At 39.0% G+C, this 23,737-nt stretch overlaps 1 protein-coding gene across 8 annotated transcripts in view; it reads right to left on the minus strand.

The window, feature by feature from the left end:
* The window catches only part of CCDC85A (coiled-coil domain containing 85A), a 179,693-nt gene that overhangs the window by 46,459 nt on the left and 109,497 nt on the right, over positions 1-23,737 (minus strand). The window lies entirely within an intron of this gene.

Here is a 23,737-nt window from a genome sequence, read left to right on the forward strand (position 1 = left end):
ACTTTGAGGTTTGCAAATTAGGTCAGATCTAACCAATAAGAAAATTTGAAATGTACTTTCACCAGGCTCAAACAAATGAGCGTGTGTGTTGGAGGGAGAGGGAAAGCGGAAAGGAAAGGGAGAGAGTAGAAGTCAGGGAAGAGAGAAAGAAAAGAGAAAGAGACAGAAAAACAGTTGTGGGGAATGTGCAAAATATGGACCATGTCTACCACTAGTATCTTAGAATGTAATGTAAGTGCGCTTCAGCTGCAAATCTGCTTAAGTTAATAAGCTTCCCCTTTGGTTAGAAATAGTCACTGGTAGGAATTTAAACTTCACCTGGACATTCTCCTCCCAGCCCCTCCCTGCAAGGGGTGTACAGAAGGCACTGGAGCAAGCACGTTTGTGGCGGCACCCGGCAGGTGTCAGTTGGGTCCAGTTCTGAGCCGTCAGAGAGCAGCCTGTGGAGGGCAGTGGGCAGTGGTCCATATCAAAACAGGCTATGTTTCTTTGTGAAGAGAAAAATCTGTCATTTTGAAGGAAAAGAAAACAGAGCAATGCGCTGTCCTGGTTATCTTAATTAGAAGGAAGCCTGGAAATACTACATCATTTCTAAGAATGCTTTGACAAGAAAAAGTCATGAGTGCTATTCTCCTAGTGCTGTGCAAGTGCTCTATTTTTCTGAAACAGTCCAGACTTTGTTTCTTGTATCACTTTCTATAAGAGTAAATAGTCAAATGAATATTGAAATCCAATGATTTGTATATAAATTAAGAAATTAAAAAAACCTATCAGGGTCTATGTGCTAGCTTTTGACCCAGAAAATAATTACCATACATTGTTAAAGTCTCTCCACTTTCCAAATGAAAGTGTTACTAAAACGGGAGAAAATGGCACGTTGTTGCATTTTTGCTAGCATCCACTGTACCTATTCCTTGGGAATTTGTACCTCGTTGTTTCAGCTTCCATTTCTTTCTCTCTAACCTGGAGGCTCCATGGGCAAGCCCTTGCCTGACAGCTCTTTTCTGAGCTGCCCGACAACTAGCACAGTGCTACACGCTAGAAGGTGTTCAACAGCTTATTGTTGAAGGAATGAACGAACGAATGTCCTTGTTGTTCTGTTCCCAACTGTGCTGGCTGCTACTCAAAGTTTTGTGCTCCCAGGACAGCCTGAAGCAGTTAACTCAAAAGGCACTCAGATTTCCACCTAGAAAACACACTAGCAAGCAATCTAAACTGAAGTCTGGCTCAGTGGAACTTTTTGTGTCCCCAAATTGCCTTCACTTCTACTATTCCCTTTGAAAGCAACAGCTTTGCATAGAAGGTACTAGGTAAGTAGCCACAAATTGGGCTAAAGGACAGGGGACTATATGGAAAATATTTCAAACTCTAAGGAGCTGTTTAGCACTAGTGCCATCTTTACAGCTATTCAGGGTGGAAATGTGTCTTACTTTCCACCGTTATGTTGCTGCTGTTTTGTTGTCATTTCCCAGAGAAAATAACTGCCTTTTCCCAATGCCAGAGGATAAAAATTGAAGTCATTTTAATAAACATAACAATTTTCTTCAATGTATGTGGCCCCCTTGAAAGTACACCTTGTCGGTATTGCCAACAAATGCACAAGGAGGTAAATCTGTAAAAACAAGTTTTCAAAAGACAGTAAATCTATAAAAATGTTATTTCCTCTTAGGATAATTATTTTGACTTTTTATGTCTATTTAGATGTTTTCAAAAGCCTACATATAGTTGCTTTTTTACTGTCATATTTTTCAGCAAAATAAAAATAATTTTGTCAAATTATACAGCAAAGCCTCATTAATTTGGCTTTTCTCAATTGGGAATTCACAAAAATTTTGTTCAATTTAGCCAATACACATTCACTGCACTGGCGATGAAACAATATTGGGCAAAACCAACTCAATGTAACAAGTAAAAAATAGTTCCCTTAAATAAGAAAAGCAAAGTTTTCACGATGTTTTAGCATTATTTATCCACACACAAAGTGATACAGATAGATAATGGATGAATCTAGTTAGATAATGAATGAATTTAGTTAGTGTAGATAAATGAAATTGGAAAGACCACAGACTTTGGAACTTTTTTGGTATGTTGGTTATTTTGGTATATTTATCAAACACTTTGTAATCATAGTCAGTTAACATACACTTATTGAGCATTTACTATGTATTAGACATTCTTTCATGTGCTACAAACATTTCACTGAAAACAAACAAAAAGGGCTCCTCTGCTCAAGGGACATTCTAGTAGGGAAGACATACAGACAGACACATACACAGACACACAAATAAGTGCACTGCTCCCCTACATGCCCTCCATCACTTCAGCTTAGACCTAGATGATCAGAGAAGATCTGGAGCATCTAAGTTGAAACTTGAATGTAAAGATCTGGGAATGAGCTTTTGAAATAGCAAGAATAGAATTTGCAAAGTCCCCAAGGTGGGAATGAGCCTGTGGCACTCAAAGAATGGAAAGAAGGCTGCAGCGGCCAAAGGGAGGTGAAGCAAGTGAGGAGAGACGGGAGACTATCAAGTTGGAGCATAGGCAGGGGGTGAGACCCACGGTATCAGTGAACCAGCGTAAGGAGCTTGGACTGTTGTACTGTTTGGAGTGGGGAGCCATTGGGGAAGGGAGGAGTGGTACATTATAGTGACACCATCTGACTTACACTTTAAAATAATCATCCTAGCTGCTCTGTAGAAGGCAGAGAAAAATGGACCAAGAGTGAAGGTCAGGTGATCATTGAGGGAGCCTCTGCAGGAGGTGGGCTGACAGATGGCTGTGGCTTGTAAATGAGCCACTGCAGTGCTGCAGAGAAGTGGCCACATTCAATATGCCTCCTGGAGGAAGAGCCAACAAAACACATGTATGGAGTAGATGTGAGGTATTACAAAACAGGAATCAAAGATAACAGCCACATTTTTGGCACGAGCAACTAGAGGATGGTGGTGGTAATTGTGAGATGGCTTGGAGAAGCAGCAAGACTGGGGTTTGAAATCGAGAATTCTGTTTTGTTCATTTTAGACTGGACATCTAGGGTGAGATATAGAGCAGGCAGTTACAAATATGAGTCTGGAGCTCAGAAAAAAATCAGGGGTTTCGGTTTAAACATGAAAGTCAATAGAAGAGAGCTGTTGTTGAAAGGAAGCATGGGGGTTGGAATAGGGTCTGAACACAGCAGCCTGGTGGAGGAGGAAGCGCCACACGACAGACACCCACACAACACCCTCCTCCCCAGCACCCAGCCTCCCTGGTAGACCTGGCACAGGTCTTGAGTTTCTTCCACTTGGGGAAATTTTGATGCGATTTCTCTATCCTTCCTCACTCTCACCTCTGTTTCATTCCTAAATTCAATCCTCCTATTTTCTGGTTTCTCTCCTGCTGCTTCCTTTTAGCATGCCACTCTCATTCTTCTTCATTTGGGACCTCTTGTTCTCCTACAGTCATTCTGGAAGGAGTGAAGTAGAGCACATGACTCAGAGTGCTGGCTCTATGGGTTTTAGTTTTCTCTTGTCAAACAAGAATATTGAAGTAGAGGATCTTTAAGACTCTTTAAGACCCACAGTTCCTGGGTTACAATTATCATGAATTTTACAGTAATCCTTATTAGTGGTTTAACCGCTACAAGCGGCTAAGACAGAATTTCTAACAGTGTACGTATTTTATGTTGTTATTCTTTCAATCATTCATTAAACAAACATTTACAGAATATCTATCATGCACAAGGCCTTGAGGAAGCAGAGAATACTTAGGACAGTGTTGTAATGTTCTGAGAAAGGGAGTCAGGCACACCCATGTGACAGCTGCACACCAGTTCTGATTACGGCAGTTAAATACATTTCTCTGAGGCTTGTTTACAGTTAAAAATACTATTCTTTACGAATATCTTCTTACAGATTTTTCTCTTAAATTCTGTATACTTAAAAACTCCTTTCACTAAAGAAAGTTATCACAATAAGGAAAAAAAAACCTTAATCTCAGTATAAAGGAATATTAGTTTATCATTGTTGAGAATGAAATACTGAATGATTGCAAAACCAGAGACTGAAAAAACTATAAATTAATCTAAGCATTTTATTTGACAGTGGTATCCTAACTAAACTTAAGATATTAGGGTTTGTTTTCTGCCATTAATAAAATTATAATAGGAAATAAATCTCAAAAGTCCTCTTAAATAAAGCCAACAGATGGCAACCTGAACGTGTTCACCCTATTTTTCATGCCCTTTGGTTTTAGAGACACTTTACAACAGTACAGTAGGGAGAGTGAGTTCTGCCCAGGAAAATTCCTGCTGACCTTGAAATTCATTTGGGCTCGTCTAGATTCACAAGGATTTGACCATTTGGTCTTCACTGATCAGTTACTAGGCAACAATAGACTAATCAATTTGGTCAATCAAATACATCAGATGATACAAATAACAGCTAATAACTTTAACATGATTTATCATCTATCAAGCACTTCGCTTAAAAGGCATGGGCATTTTTCACATGCATTAATACATTTAATCCTCACTGCAAAACTAAGAAGCAGGTATTATTGTTCCCATCTTAGAGATGAAAGACCGAAGGCTTAGAGATGTTGAGTAACTCCTCAAAGGCACAGGATTAGTAGAGTGCAATTCTGGAACTCAACCTGAGGCCTGCCCCAGCAAAGCCCATCATCGGCAACATTAAGAACACTCCTCACTGCTGGAGAACACAGACCCTGTGGAGACACAGAGCGAAGACGAGATTAAGCAATTATCAAAGAATTTGATCAGCAGCAAGAGTCTGATTTAAATTCTCTTCCTTATCATTATACTTGAAGTACCACACCAGTCAACTGATGCATTTGTTGAAAGAGTGATAACTGTATTTTTACTAAGATGCAGATAAGTGCATCATCTCTTCAGTTCATTTATTGGTGCCTCCAGGTAAAGAAAAGTCAGCCAAAGTGAAGACTTTATTTCAGGCAACAACCAAACCTCCAAAGCTAAGTGCCTGGATCTGCTAATTCATTAGTGGGCTTAATAAACACAGATGCCATTCACAATGCAATCTTTGGAAAGTTTCACAAACTTCTTACAACCCAAGTATCAGCAATCTATAGGCTTAGAAGAAAATGATGGACAAAGACAAAGGGCAGTTTCTTCTGGCTTTTAAACGTCTAATTTTAGTTTTCAAAGAAGCTGCTTTCCTGAACCTCTCCTGGATTCTCTTCTGGACAGCTGGGGAACCCAATAAAATGTTCACTCTGCTATCACTGCTGTTAACATTCTTCCTGGTGATAACGAAACAGAATTTGATGTATATCACATAACAGAAATAATCACATGCATTTGGACAGAAGTTGGTATTCCTCCAAATCAAATATCTCAATACTCTATTTTTAAAGTAATCATTTTCATCCACAAAATCCTATAGACTCCAAAAATATGCATCAATACTTATGACACATGAGAAAGTAGGGTAGGTACAATAAACTTCTATATCTAAAATAAATGTAATCTTCAAATAACGGTTTCCCAAGCTCCATACAGCCTGAAATTACACACACAATTGAAAGAATGTTTTAAATTCATTTTGGCCATACAATGAATCTATTAAATTCTGTTCTGCTTACATAAGTTTGAGATTGATAAATATTACCCTAGAAATGTTATGTGCTATATAATAAAATGGCATTCTTAAAGCAATGATTTTTATTCACCCTCCCCAAATATAAGAGTGCTTAACTTTCAAAGCAGATGGAACTGAGAATCTTTAAGTTTTCACTTGAGTTACCTCTTGTCAGTGCATAGTCATTATAATTGTTTAGGGAAAACTTTAAATTACAAATAAAGAAATTTATAAATCAACAAGTAAAAGAAGGAATAAAATAGACTGTGAAATCCTGAAATAGACTCTGAACTCCATGATCCTTAGGGAAAAGACTGTATTTTATTCATCTTTATAACCCAAAGTCTGGCACCAATACCAAATCCCAAATAGCTGTTTAACTAAGATGGATACCTCTTCAACATGAAAATAATGACCTTTGCGTATTTTAAGAGTTAAAAATGTCTCTACGAAGTTCAAGTCTATGAGAGCTGAAAGAAAATGCAAGCAGTTGACTTTAAGAAAGAAACATAGTTGTGAATAAAGTAGAAGTGCAAATAAGGTCACAATAAAAACATTCCCCTTTAGAGCACATTAAGACAAAAAAAAATACTGTATACCTGCTCCCAAATGGCTTGAGTGAGGCATTCTAATTAAAAAATAATACTAATAATTAAATAATGTTTTTACACACTTGGGAAAATTCCATTCTAACAAGATACCTCAGGGCCTGCTGGGTGGAAGGATGCTGGTCAAAGCGTATCTCCTGCCTGTGTGTTTCTTCAATTAATAATTAACGTCATTCTATCCCAGATCCTCTGGGAGTACACAGCTATGCGGGCACCATCATTGTGTAAAGGGAATTACAAGTCTATTCTCTTCCTGAGAATAAACAAATTTGCACAAGAATTTAAAACAATGCAGGAAAGAGGAGCATCTGCCAAGAGAATTGCTTATAAACACATCCTTCTGCCCTCTGTGGACAGCTCAGCTGTCTGCCGTTAGCACCAACAATCCAACCAGAGCTTCTGTCTGGAGCTACTGGCTTAGTAGATTTACTGAGAAAAGGCTTCTTAAATCAGCACATTAGACCCAGGAACGGGACAAGATCAATTGTTTTTAATTTGCCATCTGTCCTTAAGAAGTACCCAGGAACATTAAGGTAGGATAAAACCACAGGCCCACGGCCCACATAAATTCAAATCCACGGAAAATGATGGACACCTCTTACACTTACAAATGTATATATCTCTTCATAATGACCATTTTAACAAACTGATCTATAGATAGATTAATCTTCTCAGTCTAAATAGTAGCTCACTTGAAATTTATTTTCCTACTGCCATCTATGCAGGGGTGACTGAGAAGTCAATCTCTCATAAAGAGACACAAACTATCCTATGACTGCTATCAAGCTAAGAATTTAGCTCCTAATATATATGGGGAAAAATGAATTACTTAGAAGGACTGTGCATAATAATTCTGAAGATAGTACTCAGTTCTATGTAAATAAGATTAAATCAACATATTTTTTAATAGATGCCTAGAAAAATACTTGCTTTGTGATCACCACCATCACTGCATATTTGATACATATGTAGACAGGGAAAAAATGTTTAGAAGCTTAGCCAAGTCCTCCATATCAGCACAGAGGTTCTACTCCAGGAAGGGAGTATCAAATGGAACTTTCTCAAAACCACAGAGTCAGGAACTGCCTGTTACTATCTTCTGCTCACTCTGATCTAAAAAGCGAGCAGATGGTAGAGTAGCTCCAAAGTTAACTTCAACACAGAATCTCCCCAGAGCTCTCAGTCTCCTTCACAGTAGTTGGGTTCAGCCTCCATTTTTACACTTTCATAAGCTAAGTTCTGTCTTGCTTTTCAGTCTCTCAGCACCTGGGGTCTATGCTCACTGCCCACTTTGTGTGTGAGGTCCAATGAATTCCGTAGCCAATTTCCAGGACATTTCACAGGGTCCTAGTCTCTGGTGCTTGGGTCTTCTGCATGATTTCAGCATCATAATAGTATCAGCTGTCCCCATTGTTTCTTAATTTATTCCACGCTCTTTTACATATATTTTATTCCACTTTCATCAGCACCCAGAAAATGCATGCAATATTTATTTCAAAACAACGCTTACCAAGAGTTAATGTATTCTTTTAAAAATCTGTTTGGCCTCTTGAAAGTTACTCTTAATAAAAGGTTTGTACCCTCTAAAAAATCTCTTAATTTATGCTACTGCATTATATACTTTCATACATTGCTTTTATAGTAAAATGGAGCATGTCAGGATCCAAACTCAGGATATTCTTTCTTGGACAAAGGATTATGGTCTAGGGCCAGAAGACTCGGCCTGACTCATCCCAACCTACTGTACTCTTGAGAAGCTACACACTGTGGATGCTTTTAATCTGCTCTGAGAGTCTAGATTCTAGCTCAGGATCTGGACCCAGACTCAAACCACAAATCCAGTCAGGTTGGGGAACGGAGAACTCTACCTTTAAGGAAACCAAAGGCCAGGTAGGAAGGCAGGCACTAAATCTTCAAAGGAGGCACCTTAGAAACAAAGCTCAGGCTTGGAGATTACTGAGACTCCCTGTGCCTGACTTCCAGGACTAGGCATCTTCCTCTTTATTTGCTTCTACTAACTTTAACTAGAAATCTTCCAGACTTTTATCTGACACTGCTCTGTCTGTGCAATGTTTCTCTTTTTGCTACTGTAAGAATCAACCCCCTGAAGACATTCATCTGGGACCTGGTATAGACTAGTGGTTAAAAGCATAGATGCTGGAGTCAGATTGCCTGGGTTTGTATCCTGGCTCTGCTCTCTACTCTGTGGCCTTGAGCAAGTTATTAAACTCCTGTGTCTCAGTTTCCCCATCTGTAAAATGGATTAATAACAGTACCTATCTCATAAATGGAGAAGTGAGTTATTACGGGTAAGGTACCTAGGAGAGTGCCAAGCACTAGCCCTAGCTTTTATTATTACCTGCCTCCCTTCTAATGCTAAATATGGTTTTGATACCACCACCACATCTTTGGCTCTCTCTAGTGGAGCAGATTGCTTGCTTTGCTCTGCCCTCCTCCTCCAGGGCTATGACGGCAGAGAGGACTATGCTCAACATTTGTGTAATCTTCTCCCCACTGCAATCCACATGGTCTTCGGTCTAGCTTCCTGTCCTAGACCTTCATGGGCTGCTCTGGCTCAGGCATCCATACATATTTGTCAAGTAACACCAGCCTTCGTGAGTGTACCCTGACTACCGCATCGAGCACTGAATATCAGCAGAGGGAATCTGTGAAATGGGAGTGAAAACCAGATGAATACAAATGGATAAGAAGACTCAAAGGAAAGTAAATACCTTGTTCTGGAGCAGCATTGACTAAATGACTAAATGTGACCAAAATTTGTTTGACTAGTCTTAGTAAACTGATTAGTCACATTCTGGCCGTTAATAAACACTGAGTTTAAGCCAAAACAAAGGTCACGTACAAACAGTATATTTATTTATTCAACAAATATGTGAATGTTGCAGATATTAGGATTCTAGATATTGGGAGACCAAAAATTAGATAAAGGTAAGAAAGAAGAAAACAAAATCTTCTCAAATTTGTGAAAGGGGATGAAGGAACAATTGGATGGTCATGGAAGGTCTCTTTGAGGAATGGGCATTTAAACTGATAAATGCTGAAGGAATGAGGGCTAGCCATGATTAGAGGTTGAACATTCTGGACAGAAAAGGCAGCACAAGCAAAGGCCCTATTGTAGAGATGAGCAAAATATTTTTTTAAATACAGAGTCCAATCAGAAAGAAGAGTGGAAGAGTGTTAAGCATCAAGTCTATATCTGCCTCAAACCAGGCTGGTGATTAAGGTCATGTGATCCCTTCCAGCTCTAAAATTACATAAATCTCTGCAGAAAGTGATGTGTCGATAGGCAAAGATAAGGCAGGTTATATTGGCTCTAGCACTTTGGACTGACTATCAAAACTGCCAGAGGAAGGCGTTTCACTAGATGACACGCATAGCAGTCATCAGCCTTCATTACAAGAGTAAAGATGATGGATGCAATTTTAGAAACTTCATGGTGACCTGGTTAGTCAAAGAAAGAGTAAAGTAGTCATGGATAATCCCTCAACTTCACATCAAAAGGACTGCAGGACTTAAGGATGGAGATGGTGTGGATAAAGTGGGAACTGGAGATTACACAGAAATAGGTAAGCAGATCTACGAAAAGCTTGGAATTTAAAAAATTATTTTAATTCCTTTTTCTAAATTGAGACGGAGATTTTAAGAAGTTTAAACTCCAAAGACTGTTTCAAGAGCATCAAACTACACTGCAGGGGGCTTTGAAACAAACACCCTTTTCAAGTCCCTTCTGAAAAACTCATTTCCAATTATGAACATAACTCCAGTATTTCAGGTAAAATTTCCTGTTAATGAGGAAAGACAAGAGTCTAGGGACAGATGAACTGGGTTACCCGGCTAAGTATTTAATTTCCCACTTAGTTTTGCAAGTCAAGATAGACAACCTTAGTTCAAACATTAATATTTATGAAAAATGGCATAATGTTTCATTTAGGGAAAACAGTGCATCCAGTGATGCCAGTTTAGACTTTTCGGACTGCTACATACTGGTGTAGATGTGTTCCTTCATGGAGAAGGTAAACCTCCAATTAACGTGCAATTTATTTTGTGAAAATATCTTTATAGATAAATTGCTCAAATGGATGACTTGGAAACCATAGCAACTATATATTTTAATTAAAGTTTTCTGCTTGAAAGGAAAATCTTAAATAATTGGTACCTCCAAGTCTTTGCTGAATTGGCTTAGCTATGGGAATAGAGGCTTTTAATAATAGGAAAAGAAAAATCTTCCACTTTACCATCCTCCATTCACTATGTGCATCTTTCATAACACGAGATACCTGAGTTAATTCTCCAATATACGAAGCTAAAATGTGCCCTATAAATAGAAAGCCCACTTGAACACAAAATAGAAGAAAAATTATAACTCTGGTTTAGGAATGTTTTTCTAGCCATGGATAAGACACAAAAAAGACATTTTAAAATCCTTTGACAACTATCATTAATATTTCCAATTTACTGAACATCAATGACGTCTGTTTACATAGAAAAGCGACATTTTGCCATTTTGTGAATAACTGTCTGAAACAGAAGTAGATTATTCAACAAACATTCATGAGCAGTCAACCATGTGTCTGTACTGAAATTCTCGCAGGTCCTATACAACCACTGGCCACCTCAAAGAGGGAGTTCTAGTTATCATGCCGGGATACAAAGTGTGCTGCCTACCACACGGCAGGGTTTCTAAAGTATTTTATTTGAGGAGATTTGATTTGCTTATGCTTTTGCCCATCTAAACATTGTTCCTTTTCTTTGCAAAATCCACAAATCCCACCTATCCTTCAATAGCTGGTCTTCACGCCCTTCCATCTCAGCAGAGCCTCTGTTGAGTAAGTTAGCCCATAATGGTCACTCTCATCTCTGAATTCATACCACACTTTCTCTTAACTCAATGAAATACTATGTAGTTTAACACCAGATTCCATTCCAATGTATCCATATGGTGGTTTTACCTCCCTAGTTGCATACATTCCCTGAGGGCAGGAGCTTGGTTGATACCCTACAGTGTCTGGCACAATGTTAGACATGTGGTATAAACTGCATAAATACTTGCTATTTGAGCAGATATTTTCAATCTTAAAGTCATTACCATAACTAAATTAAATCACCAAAAAATAGTCACATTTACTTCCACCAAGTTTATTTTATGAAATTTCCCCCTTGCCAAAACACTACTGGGGGAAAAAAGTCAAGCTGTTCTTAAGTTATTTATGCAAAACACAGCCTGACAAAACAATTAGTATTTTTTCCTACTCTTGATTACAAAACATTTAAACAGATTGCATTTAAGGAATTACCTCAGTCAACCCCATGGGAGGTGGGGTAGATGGGCAGAATTCCAAAAGTTTACTTGTAAATCAGTTGTTTGGAAAGAGGAAAACACTTTCCCAGTGATATTATTCCCAGAAGTAATACCCCATGTGGGGGTTAGTTTTCCAGAAGTCTGCACCACATGAAGTAAAAGGGGCTGGGAGGAAGAGAAGCAGATCTGGGGAGACTGACTTCACACCCAACATCAAGGTTCTGGGAGGGGAAGGAGGAACAATTACAGGCACTCTCCACACCCCTTCCTCTATGATGTGATCTGGGAATCAGGGACCAGTGCTCCAGTGCTGGGGGACAGGAAATCCCAAGTAGCAGCTGGGTCTCCTCTATAACTTTCAAGAGGAAAAAGAGAAGAAAATACCAGGTGAAAGTTGAAGGGAAGAGACCACATGTTGCTACTCAACTGGACAGGCCATTTAACAGCCTCATAAATGAATAGGAGCGTACTTGAGGGTAGGCTCAAATGGCAGACATCTGAGAAATCACTGAGCCCAGTCTTTCTTAAATTGTGTGCTTCCAAACTTTAGATTGCCACACCAAGTCAACAGCTGCTCTATGGAAAAGACCTTCCATGGTCCATCAGTTTGAGAACTACTAGGCTAAATAAAATCAATCACAGGTCATCACTGGCTACTTTAAGAAAATAATGAACGTTGTAAATCTTGGCGATGTTGGGGGAAGATATGGTATGCAACATGTCCAAAACTATTTTAACACAGAATGGTTTTTGCAAAGGACAGCACTAGTTGGAAAATGCACATCAACCCATCCTCTACATTTTACAGATGAGGAAACTGAGGCCTAGAGAAGCAAAATAATTCCTTGAGATAGCTGGGTTACCATGTGGAAGAGCAGGGACTAGAACTCAGAATTTTCCTACTCCAGGTCAGTACTCTTTCTACTATAGCACCACACAGCTTCTAACTCCAGCTCTGAACACAGGTGTCATTCTGTTAGGCAGCTCTGCCTTAGTCCCACCTTCTTTCATCATGATCCTGAAGTTCTGCCTTTTCCCACCCTCCGTGGCTAAGCGCCTAAGCTTACTTAAGACTGGCCTTGACTCCCGTCCCTAATCTAGTCTACTTAATACCAGATCCAATCTCAACTGCCAATCTCAACTAGATCCCTGTAGATTACCTGCCCCTTGAATCCCCATCACAACATGGCTGATCACCAGCGAAAACACACCTGCTCCCCTTAATAGACCTCTTCCAGTGCTAATTACTGCCTGCAGCAACACCATCTCCTGACATCACACACTCCCTCCACAGGCCCAGCCCTGACTACCCGACTAGAATACCATCCATAGTCTCTGCTAGGTCCAAACAAAGTCCCTGCCCTCCCTGTGAATACCTGGTTCTCACATCCCATCCCTATTCCTGTGCCGCCCACTGAGCTATTTGTTGCCACAGGCAACATCGTGTACCAGTGCCTGTAGGACAACCTTCTGTCACAGGAAGTATCCATGGCAACCAGATGGGGCCAACAAATAGAATTAAAGTCCAGAGATAATTCCCCAAAGTTAGTTTAGCCAATAGATGATTTATCAGAGCAGTGAACATTTGGCAAAACTGAGTATATTAGGCTCCAAACCCTCTTTGTTGCACCATGGTCTGCTGGGCAACCACATGGCTTAAAGCGGGAGCCTGGAAAGGAGAGGCAGCAGTCCCAGCCGTGACTGGCCTCGAGAAGAAACACTGCCTAGGAAATGAAACAAATGAGTGCAGGATGCAAATCAGGATGTCAGTCCTCCTTACTCCCGCTTCAGATTCAGCTAAATTTATGGAGGGCTTATGATGTGCCAGGGAATCTAAGGAATACAAGAAATATAGCACACATGAGACTTGCACAGGCTAGTTGGGAAAATAAAACTGAAATGTATAAAAAGATAAATATGATTTAAGTGACTGTTAAGATAAAAATAGAAGAGTTATCACAAAAAGGATTATGATTAGTTGCCAACTGGATTGTACAAACAATAACAGCCATGAAGTTTCAGAACAATAATATGACAATTCCTCATTTGGGGACATAATAAAAGGTGTTCAGTGTGCAAAGGGCGATAAGATCATCTGACTCATCCATCCTTCCATAAAATGGGCATGGTAAGACCTAACCCACGTGAGGATTCAATAAGATGGGGTATATGCCTCATTTTGGAATCATAAAGAGCTCTACAAATTTAGTTATTATGCTTCTGTATTTCAGGGTCAGAACCTAGACTAACAAGTCTATCCTTTTTATATAAAACTCCAGAAATATTATATAAAATCAGTTTCAAAATTTGTGAATTTTGTCAGATTTTCAAAATTAGAGACGTAACTAGCACACAGTAGGCGCTCAATAAATATCAAATAAATGAACGCTAAAAGTGCTGTACAGATATTTCCTTTTTCGCCAAGTTAAAATCCTTAAAAATCACTTTATAAAGTGGATGTTCAGAAAGCAACTCATGTTTTCCCATTGAGACTATACTGTAATTGGGTGTTTGTTTCTAACCAAGGATTTGGCATTACAGCTGTCACAAATATGATCTACAACGTCATAAAAGCAAGGACAAAATAATCATAAATCTTTATAATCATGTAAGTACTAAAGATATTCTTCAAACCCTATAATACGATCATCATGCATGGTACTCATTGATTACACAAAGGGCCCTAAAGCATCATAAATTATACCTACATCACAAAATATTATAAATTCAAACCCAAACTACTGTGGTAACTATAATCAACATTAAACATTTAATTAACAATGATTTTCTTGCCTTTTAGCACTATCTCCCAGTGTTCACCCATAGTCTAAGAAATTCTGATTTAGGCTCCCATATTCTCCTGATAAATGTCTCTTGTAACAAATGAGACATTCTAAATCATTTCATTATTTTTTAAGAGTTACCCTTAAAAAAAAGGTGCTTGGTAGATGTTTAATATTGATAATGATAGTGATAATAGCGTTTCTACACCTCAAAAATTAGTCTGTACGTCACTATTAATGCAACACTTCTTGTCATTTTCTATGATCTCCTGCTTCAGTTAAAGCAGAAAAGTAGATGTCCAACAGCACATTCAAACAGTGCCACCAAGAAGCAAGTGTCTCTCACCTTCTTGATCTATGCAGTCTCAAGTTTATCTCAACTTCTCAGTGCTTCTCAAACATTAACGGGCATTCAAATCACCTATGGAGTTGGTTAAACCTTAGCTTTTGGTTCAGTGGGTCTGGGCTGGGCTGGCACTCTTGTCCTAGGCCGTGGACGACCCCCTGAGAGGCGAGGTCTCAGAGCACTATGGATGCTTGAACCCCTGCTCCACCGTGCATCAGCTGTGAAACCTTGAGCAAGTTACACAGCCTTCAGAGCTCATTTTACATCTGCAAAGGGAAATTCTATTGCTACACTTTTGGAATTATTGTAAAGGGAAATTGAAACTCACATAAAAGCTCTTAGTAAGGTTCCTAACAGCTAGATTCTCATTAAATTTTAGTTACCTTCACTTTATTGCAAAGTCATTAAGAACATCCACAACGACCACAACAATGATTAAGAGATCATTAGCTTGAGCCATCAGAGGAGTCTCAAAAAAACTCTCACCAGAACTGTTAAAGGCCAGCAAAAGCCAAAATCCTGTTTAAGCATTGATGGAAACCATCAAATGGAGTAAGACACTGAGACCTAAGAAATGGTGTGAATTATGCACTGTGAATGAGGGGAGGAGGGAAATAGGAAGCAACTGAAGAGGAAGGCTGCCCCAAATGGAATGATTGACTACAGATTTCCAAACATAAAAGTTTGTATTCTCTCTCTCTCCCCCTCCTTCCGCCTCATCACCAGAGAGAATCAAGAATTCCTAAGAATTAAAACTGGAACAAAATACAAATCAAATTTATTCTTCTCCTCCTATGTCATAAGTCAAAACACCAGCTTGTAAGGAGAATACATCCGTGGGAATGTCTAAGAACACTGTCACAGAACTTATGGGAAATTTGGGTGGAAAAGGTCATATTTTACATTTTCTACCTAAATTAAAAGTCACCAGCATTGCAAGGATCAAGAGTTCCTTGAGTGTCTGAATTCAAGAGAGACAAATGACTCGAGCTGTGGGAGGAATAGGGATTCCGCAATCTTCATGTTTCCTGTCTATTCAGACCTGTAAACCTGAAGTGGGAAATCAGGTGGAACTAACCCTCTCTTCCTGAAAAGCACGTGCGGTTGTCCATACAACCTTGCTTGCATTTTGCTTCCTGGAAGAATTCCTGGCTACTTCTTTTTCTCAATGGTACAGAGTGTTGTAGACCTTACACAGAAGTGAAGAAAACAGTTCTAACAACAGGAATCCCATTTTTCTTTTCCCATCTTTGGGGCACATTCTTAAATGGGCATTCTTATTTTTAAAACAAAATTTTTTGCTAATAATCAGAGTAATACTAAGTCCAGAGAACATAAAACCAAATAAAACTGTATTCAGATACTCCAATAAAGCTGAAATAGACCAATTTTTTTTGTTGTTTGCTTGATCGGTCTGGTTGGATGGATTTGGTTCTTAACATATAATCATCATGGTGGTCCAACTTTGCAAGAGGCTTGTTATAAGTTTAAATAGGGGAAATCTATATGGTCTAAAAAGAATTATTCTGAGATTCCTGTTGCATCCTAGGTGAACACTGGGATTTCTTGTCGCTTTTGGTAACTGCAGTTGACAGGACTGAGTAACAGAAAGTTCAATTTCAGCAAGAATAGGTGCCAACCAACTCAGCATCCTAAACTAGTCTTCAGTCAGTCAGAAGCTGCTTCCTATATTTGGACTTCTCCCTTTCATCAAAACAGGCAAACATATACTCAACAATCACTTCCATCAGTGAACATGCTTATGACATTTCACCCAGGGCATGTCCCTGTCTCCCCCGAGATTTTAAGGGCAGGTTAAGCAGTGGCTGCAAACAGAGACAGCAAATGACTCCAATCCTGTCCAAATCAGATGGGACCTGGAGTATGTAGTTTCTTTAGGCCTCTGGGTTTTCTTAGGTCGTATAGGACAAACTGAGGAAAAAGTTGCTGGGTCTGAGTAGTGTGACTTCTCCAGGGCCTTATGCTAATGGATAAAGGGCCAAGAACTGAAGGAGAAAGAAAAATAATCTTTTTCTCTATTAGGCAAAGTGCACATTATAACAACTTAAGAAGCAACCATAAATTCTAGGCATGGAGATGACATTCTGCCAACCACGCAGTCATGAAGCCAGACAGAAATCCCACTGCCAACACCCCAGCGCCTTCTCGGGAGCATTCAGTTGTTCAGCTAACAACCTTTCGGGCCCTGTGCTAGCAGGAGAGTCAAAGTCAACGACAACCTTTCACAATGGAATAAAGGATAGCTTCTGTATTTGTTCAAATCCTTGCTAAATCTGTTTTCTAAATGTGGTGGTCAAAAGACGAACCATTAACAAGTAGACTCAGACCACCAAACTGCCCCAAAGTTTATTTTAAAAATCCCTTTTATCGTTAACCAAATGTTACACACACAATCTTGTTACCTCTCATATCAGCGTCGCCATTACTTTCTAAGCAATATTTTACATTGTGGCATTACCTAAGCTATCACTATACCATAAAACATTTTAGAGATCAAGCCTGTAATGCCAACTAGGGTCTATGAAGCTTTTATGATAATTAAGCTGGCAGTGTCACTTAATGTGTCGCAAGCTGAAGCTCATAAAACATGTTTACAAAACTGCTATGATCCGCTTAGCTGCCTATCAGGTTTAAGAGCTGGGTCTGACGTCAAGAAAAAAATTAATTTTAACCATTACAAGGACTCATGTCATAAACCACTTTTCTTTCTTCTGAACAGTCTTTGAACAAGAAATAAAATTTAGAATTTTACTCTTTAGTTATGTTCTTATGAAAAAGTTTCATTACATAAGTTCATATATTATCTTTTTTTCCAGAGGGATGCCTAAATTCCCATCTGACCAAAATAAATTATTAATTCTCAAAACAGAATTATCATATTAATATTTTCATTATTTCTATAGGAAACCATCTCAAGGTCCAGTTGAGAGTTTAGAACTTTAGAAGCTGGGAACCCATCTTTCCTTTCTACCACCAAAAGGGAGTTCTGGTTTCTAAAGAAGACTTCCTTCACTCTTCCCAAAGGTGCATCCTTCTCTCTCTCTCCCTGCAGTAGACTGTAAGCTGCAAGGCTAGGATTCCACCTTAAGTCTGTGTGACCCCAAAGCCAAAGAAGCTGGAGTGTAGAGAGCATGGTGTAACAGATTAAATGAGACAGTACGTGCCATAGACCTGCCAAAGGGCGGGGCTCAGCAGACATCCAATGAATACGAGTTCTCTTTCTTCCTGTTCATAAATAAATGCCATTCAGGTTGAAGCCCCCTTTTTGCTTTCAGTGAAGGGTAGCATCAGTAGAGATAGAACCTTAAAGAAAACATCTATGGTAGGTATTATTAGGTTCAATTTTCCAGTTGAGGGAAACTGAAGCTCAGAGAAATTAAATCTCCTTTCACTCCCCACCAACATTCACACAACTAGAAGGAAGCACAGCCAGGATTTTAATCTAGGTCTTTCTAAGTCAAAAAGAAAGCTCAATCTTTCTAACTCTCATCTCAAGTAGATCTCACAGTTCCATAGTGCCCGAAATAAAACCCATTCCCTCAAACAACACTGGCTGAATCCAGAACCCTTGGATAAATCTATTGATGACAGTTCCTCCGACTGTCCTCCATTTTGTCCAAAATAATTTGGGCAGGGGACACAGTGGGTAGTTCTTTCTACAGAGGTATAGACGGCTCAAAGAGTGGGCTTCAGAACAGCAACATTAGGATGAACATCAATTAAACACCTCTCTTGTGGAAGCAGCCGAGATGTCCCTCAGTAGTTGAATGGATAAACTGTGGCACATCCAGACAATAAAATATTACTCAGTGCTAAAAAGAAATGAGCTATTAAGCCATAAAAAGACATGGAGGAATCTTAAATGCATACTACTAAGCGAAAGAAGCCAATCTGAAAAGGCTACATATTATACAACTCCAACTATATGACATTCCAGAAAAGGCAAAATGATGGAGACAGTAAAAAGATCAGTGGTTGCCAGGGGTGGAGTGGGAAACGAATAGGCAGAGCACAGAGGATTTTTAGGGCAGTGAAAATAACCTCTATGATATGTTAATGATGGATATCTATCATTATACTTTTCTCCAAACCAAGAGATTGTACAACACCAAGAATGAACCCTAAGTAAACTATGGACTTTGGGTGATTACGATGTGTCAATGTAGGTTCATCAGTTGTAACCAATGTGCCACTCTGGTGAGGGATGTTGATAATGGGGGAGGCTATGCATATGTGGGGGCTGGGGATATTTGGAAAACTCTGTACCTTCCACTCAATTTTGTTGTAAATCTAAAACTTCTCCAAAAACTAAAGTCTTTAAAAAGAAAAAAAATGTCTTACTTGAAACAATGTCTGAAAATGGTGAACTACACTGGCTTCCCATGACTAGTTCAATGAAATGTCAAGATTTGCCCAAGATACTTTGGGCTGCTGTCAAACCACCAGGTCACCAGAGATCCTCCTCAAATGTCTCTTCAATGAGAGTACAAACAGGATGATCTTGGATTGAACGAACTTCAGAATGGGAGTGACTCATGTAAAATGTACTTCGTAAAGACACTTAAGTGTTTGCTATTGACAATTATGTCATCATGGCTGTTAAGAACCAACTTTCTTTCCTGCATTGTTACTCACAGCCAAGCTTACCCTAACAGTCAATAGCCACTGCTCAAAGCACTCGAAAAGTCAGTCCTATACATGAATCATATCCACCTGCCTGTATATAATAGATGCGTTCGGACAAGACTTTTTGTCTGTGTAAATCAACATTTCTATATGTCAAATCATTTTCTATCAGGTTTGCTTTAGTCATGGGTATTACATCTTCTGCAGCAATGCCGGAAGCAGGCAGGAAGATCCTGTCACTGGAAGGAGTAGAATTAAGTAACAACCATCACAGGCTATTCTGTCAGCTTTGCTTCATTGCAGGCCAATGATGCAATGCCCTTTGGCTGTGTGTGCATTCTGCTCTTTCAACCTAAGCCATCACTGGACAAGGTGTGGGCTGTAAAGCCATAGAGACATTCATTTTAATCCCGATGCTGCCAATCACTGGGGACACTAGTTTGGGCAGTCTTTCAGCTCCCTGAGCCTCAGTTTTCTCACCTGTAAAATGAGGATAACAATATTTTGTAGAATTGCTAGAAGGATAAGAAATAAATAACTGGAACAAAATAACCATTCAATCAGTGATATGCTATTATTACTTTTACATGCATATATCAATAAAGAAGAGCAAACTCAAAGTCTCTTTTAAAAAGGGGCCACTTATTCAACAAATATTAGTTCATTAAATTTCTATACTACTTCTTATCATTGGGTTAGGTACTAGGGTTCACTCCTGTGAATGAGAGAGGCCTGCATGGAGCTTGGCTCCAGTGAAAAGATGATCTGACTGTGTTGGACTTGAACCCAGTTTGTTTTTTTTAAATATAGATGATAATTTCTGCATTATGGAATAAATACATTTCATCATGGTAAACTTCGTTATCTACCATTTTTCTTGCTTTGCATACTTAAGTATGTTTTGCATACTTAATGAAGAAAGAGTTCAAAAATATTTATAATAAACTGTTTATTTACAAAGACTCCAATTTCATCTATTCAAAGCACATGAATTTATAAAGATAACCCCCTAGATTTCTTTGGTTTAAGCTGTAATTCTAGAAATTTTTAAGTGTTTAATCTTATCACCAGTTTAAAGATCTAAAAACTTTGAATCGCCACATGCAAAACCACTCATTCTGAATTTTCAATCAACCTGAACTAGGTATAATGTCTTCCTAACGTAAGAACAGCTGGGAAAGGAAAAATGTAACCACTCTGGACAATAATCTTAGTGAGTCTAGCAACATCCTACTAGATCGTCCTGTCCAGAAGGACAGGTGCTGCACCTTGCTCACTGCTGTAACTCAGCACTCAGCCTGGGCCTGGCACACAGTGGTGTTCAGTAAATATTATGGCCTCACCAGTGGCAAACATGCCTACTTGAAATTTCAGTATACCTGGCAGATGTCCAGCTAGAAACAGGTGGGCCATGCTATGGACTGAACGTCTGGGTTCCCACAGACCCTACGGTAAAGCCCTAATCCTCAGTGTGATGGTATGTGGAGGTGGGGCCTTTGAGAGGTCATGAGGGTGGAACCCTCATAAATGGGATTAGTGCCCTTAAAGAAAAAACACAAGAGAGATGCTCTCTCTCTCTCTCTCCCTTTCTTTCTCTCTCCCATGTAAAGATACAGCAACTTGGCAGTGGGCCTTCATCAGAACTCAATCATGCTGGTGCTCTGATCTTAGACGTCCAGTCTCCAGAACTGTGAGAAATAAAGTTCTGTTGTTAGGCCACCCAGTCTTTTATATTTCAGTTAGAATGGCCCTAGCTGTCCAAGACAGGCCACGACGTGGGGTTACTACATGCAATAAACACAGTAAAGAAAGCATTTCTAATTTATACTTTTCAGTGGCTTAAACTTACACACCCACAATTTCTCTGACTTAATTAAACTGGATGTGTGATTGTGTAAGTGGTTACATAATTAATTAAAATTGGAGTATTTCTCTAAAATGTTTTGTTTAGGAAGCCGTAAGCTCCTCTTGCTCCGTAAGTCTCACAGAGCTTACAGCACAGGGGGAGAGGACACGACCTTCCTGTTCCTGTTCATCCTTGTAGCCGTATCCTCTAGCACAGCTCTGGCACCTGGCAAGCATTTGATAAAATTTTTGTGAAGGAACTGAAAGAAGGAAGAGAGCATGAGACAAGAGGGAAACTCTTCTTGGAACAAGTTTGTCGTTCAATTAAAACGAAATGTGTCAATCTTCAAATTGTCATTTTTAGTATCTAATGTCATTATCTGGGAAACAAGAGTACTTGATTATTAAATCAGCAATGCTGATTACAGGATCAGAAGTACTCCACGCTGAATTAAATTCAGCAATTAATCAAAGCCAATGTGCTTACTTGTAAATATCAATATTGAATTTTAAGCATATAAGCCAGACAATCAATTAAAATCAAGACCATGACTTTAATCAGTGAATGTTGAGATACACTTTGCTCACTCCTGCAGGTAATCAAACTTAAATCATTGTTGAAGTCTGTTAAAAGGTAAACTGAGGCACATTAAAATTTAAGAGTTTGAGCAAACATTGATTCAACTGGCAGCGCCAAGCTAGAAGTGGTTAGGAGTGCTCCCCCGACAGGAGCCAGGGGAATGGTTTTTATAGAGAAGACTGGAAGCAAAGCGAAACAAGGCAAAGCAATCATTCGATTGGTTATACCTAAGCCTCTGCCTTATTTGGGAAAGCCTAGCTGGCTGTTTGTGATTGGTTGTTCCTAAGTTTCACTTTCTTGGATTCAAGTGTATTGACTCTGGCTTAGGTTTTGGTTTGCTTAGCAGGCTGCCAAGCATTAGAGCCACCTCAGTTAATGGTCTCCTTGTTTAAACACTTTAGCAAGCCTACTTTTGCTGTCTTTGAGGCAGATACACAAATTACAGAATCTTTTGAAGTTCTTACCTACTAGCTGTGCCCTTGTCTTTTGAATAAACCTGGTAGCAGAGGTTGTATACTATAAAGACTGCTCTCCCAACTGCAAACACAGAGAAGTATAATGTTTAATAGCACAAGAACTAGAGACTGCCCAAGTTCAAATCTCAACTCTGCTCCTTACCAGCTGTGTGACCAAGGGCAGGTTACTTGACCTCTCTGTGCCTCAGTAAAATAGAGATGATAATAGTACCTACTTCATAGGCTTGTTAGAAGATCAAATAAGTTAATACCTATGAAACACTTAAAATAGTATCTGCTAAATTGTAAATGTTCATTAAATGTTAGTCATGATAAACATATGCATTCACCTCCCTTCCTTAAAGTGGCAATGTGTCAATAGCATTGTCTTAAATATATTTATGACAACCATTATTAGTCTTTATTATTTTACTAATAATCCTAAAGATAATCTTCTGTGGATTATTAAATATTTTTAAAAATTTCTTAAACATTTAAAAACAATTTGTGTGTGTGTGTGAGGAAGATTGGCCCTGAGCTAACATCTGTACCAATCTTCCTCTTTTTTTTTTTTTTTTAATGTGGGATGCCAGCACAGCTTGGCTTGACAGAGCAATGCTAGGTCCACACCCAGGACCCCAACCTGAGAACCCTGGGCCACCTGAGTGTGTGAACTTAACAACTATGCCACTGGGCAGGCCTCTAAAAATAAATATTTTGAAAAGAAGTTTACTGAAGTCAGATATTCTCTTTAAAACATTTGGGAAATGTTTACCTCCCAGATTCCCCCATGGATAAAATTTAGAGTGAGCATCAGGTGATTAATTTTTTTTTTTTGTACATTTGCTATTTCAAGATTTCTGAGTTTCACTTATCACAATATTAATGTGGGTGGCCCAACAGTTCTTCCCATAATTTGAATTTCCTATTCTGCCACTAGCACAGATGCAAATAAAAATCACCAAGTGTTATTTCACCTCCTAATTAAGTCTACTTGGCCCGGTGAACTCTCGTATAAATGCACCAGTCCTAGAGGAAATTATCGATGCCACTGCACAAAAGTCAAATCTGCATGCATATCATATTTCTCAGATTTAAAATTCTGCTCAGGACCCATCTTCAGTGCCACTGTTCAGTGTTAGCATGAGTGTTTCAAAAACATTGTGTTTGAAATGTCAGGTCTGTGAATTCTCCTTAAGTCCAGAAAGCTCAAATAATAAGTGCTATATTCAATTAAAACTACAGAATCAAAGGTGAACCCTATTGTCAGTGGCACTGGTGATGAAATGGGATGGGATTTCAGATAACACATATTTCCTAATGAGAATGCACTTAGAACAGCTCAGCTCATAGCAACGTAAGGCACAATCACAATTGCTACCTAATTGAAATAACTTATGTGACTGCTCTCATTTGATGAAAATCACTAAGACAGGGATCCAACATCCACTCTTTCCTCTTTTTGTTCCAGTCTTTATCTCTTTCACAGCTCCTCCTGGCTTTACTTGATATGATAAACTTCCTCAACTCTTAGTGTCAGTTTCCAAAGATGCCCT

The sequence above is a fragment of the Equus przewalskii genome, chromosome 14 (genome assembly GCF_037783145.1).
Source record: "Equus przewalskii isolate Varuska chromosome 14, EquPr2, whole genome shotgun sequence".
Taxonomy (NCBI): domain Eukaryota; kingdom Metazoa; phylum Chordata; class Mammalia; order Perissodactyla; family Equidae; genus Equus; species Equus przewalskii.